This window comes from Myotis brandtii, unplaced genomic scaffold (genome assembly GCF_000412655.1).
Source record: "Myotis brandtii unplaced genomic scaffold, ASM41265v1 scaffold6654, whole genome shotgun sequence".
Classification (NCBI taxonomy): Eukaryota; Metazoa; Chordata; class Mammalia; order Chiroptera; family Vespertilionidae; genus Myotis; species Myotis brandtii.
In genome coordinates, this window is record NW_005370582.1 from 31,838 (window position 1) to 34,286 (window position 2,449).

The following is a 2,449-nucleotide window of genomic DNA, read 5'->3' on the forward strand; positions in this document are numbered from 1 at the left end:
AGTTGCCACAAAGGGATAAGGAAAGAAATAGAATTGGTAACATCAATGAGAGAAGTTTTAATATTGGCTCATGCAAATGAGTACAGAAGGAAGTGAAAAAGGAGAAGGTTTATATAGAAATATTAGAAGGGTCAAAAGTAAGGTGGGTTTAGTGTGATAAAAGAAGAGACAGAGAGAAGCCTAATGTTATGGTCAGAGCAAGATAACTACTATTTAAAAGTCTGGAGATGAAGCCTTATAGTTGATGCAGACAATCAGCTTGCATATATGAGAGAATGTGGATGAATTAAAGTGAGCACAAACATTTGCACGTAATAGGCATTTAAGAATTTGGATGAAGGTCATCTGTGTGAATGTTGCCGTCATCCAGATTATCAGTATTAGAGGCCAATCAGCTGTGGAAAGTAGGCGTCATAAAAAACCAGAAACCAGAGTGGTTGTTGTGGACATAGTCCAACTGCATGGACTTAAAAGACAGAAAAAATCCTTACATGTGATTAGACACATCATCGTCCAGGAGGAGCAGCGAGGTGGGTGGACAGTGCTTTTCCCATTTCTCGTAATATCAGATTCTAAAATATTGGGAATGATGGGAAATAAAATATAGTGTTTTTTTTTTAAAGAAAGCTGCAGAAGAGATGATACTTGTGGTTGCAATCTGAATTTTAGCAAAATAAAGATAAGAGATAATTCTGCAAAAAGCCTGGTAATAGATGGGAGATATGTTTGTTCTTATCTATGGAATAGCATGCTTAAAAACAGTGAGTATGGAAGAAGAAAAAATATCAATTAAGGATTATTTCCAGCTGCATGAGGTAGATAACAGATAAAAGGGACTTAAAGGAGAACAGTTTTTTTGTTTGTTTGTTTGTTTTTGTGTGTGTGTGTGTGTGTTTTAATATATAAGGAAGGTTAGAGCCAGGAAGTCCTAGGATGTTTCATTAGCTTCCTGAGGTCACCATTTTTGCAGGCTTCTGTTATCTCCCTGCTGCACCATCTATAGTGAATGCCATAACCCTCAGGGTCACATGTCTTAAATTGGCCTTCCATCTTATATTCCAGGAGATAAGCAGTAGATTAATAGGGAAACAAGGAGAAAAGGGTAGTGCCTGTTTCACAAGGTAAAATATGCCCAAATATTCCAGTAGACTTCCACTGATACTGACTCAGCTCTGCCATGTAGAGGGAGGCAGGAAAACGTAAGTTAATTTAATTTATTTCTGTTTTCGTTTAATTTTTTTTTTCATTCTACTAATAAGGCCCATTGTCATCCTAACAAAATCAGGATGACTAAAGTACCTCCATCTTACCTAGATATTTATATTATTATTTTAAGATTATTCCCACCAATTTTAATATTTTATTACTGAGACTGATAATTTCTTTCTCTCCCACCATCATCCTCCAAAACAGAGGAATAGAACAGGATGGGCATGAGGGTACAGAGAAAACAGATGAGTTGGAGGAGGGGGAAGACATGACCCCTAATTTTAACCATTGCTCATTATGTAAAAAATATATAGTCTAGTGGTAATAATTACAAGTGTTTTGTCAAAAATAGTGGTCCTAGTTTGAATTGATTACCCTTCTGAAAGATTTGAAGGGTAAGAATGATAATGGATGCTGTTGAAGGTGGAGATTAGGGAAAAGAGAATTACCACCCTAAGCAATGAAATATTTAAATTTGATGGGAAAGACCCTAAAATAAAAATGTCAATATCTAAGTAAGATGACGTTAAGTGTAAGCATCTTGTTTTCCCAACCCCAAACTATTATAGCTTACCTACTCAAAACCATGGTATAATCATAAGAAATTATCAAAGAATTGTACAATGCTTAAATAAGAAAAAAAAAACACAAAAAAACAACACCAATTTAATGATATGGAAAAGGTTCAGAATACATTGTTAAAAGATTATTACAAAACTATGTGTATACTGTGATTATTCCCCCCCCCCTTTTTTGCTTGTTTTTTTGTTTGTTTGTTTGTTTGTTTGTGTTTGTTGTTGTTGTTAATCCTCACCCAAGGATATTTTTTTCATTGATTTTTGGGGAGAGTGGAAGAGAGAGGGAAAGACAGAGAGAAACATCAATGTGAGAGAAACACATCAATCGGTTGCCTCCTGCACAAGCCCCAACCAGGGCCCAGGCCAGGGAGGAGACTGCAACCAAGATACATGTTTTGACTGGAATCAAACCCAGGACCCTTTGGTCCGCAGGCCGAAGCTCTATCCACTGAGCTACACTGGCTAGTGCTCCCCTTCTCTTTTCAATCATTAGAAGGAGATTTACCCAACTTTTGGAAATAATTATACTTGTGTGGGGGTAAATTTTATTTTCTTCATATCTTTCTGTTCTTGCCAGAGTAAATATGAGTTACTATTTACAATGAAAAAAATCATCATATACGTATTCTTTTAATAACAGTGAATACTTGAGTTTGGCTGAC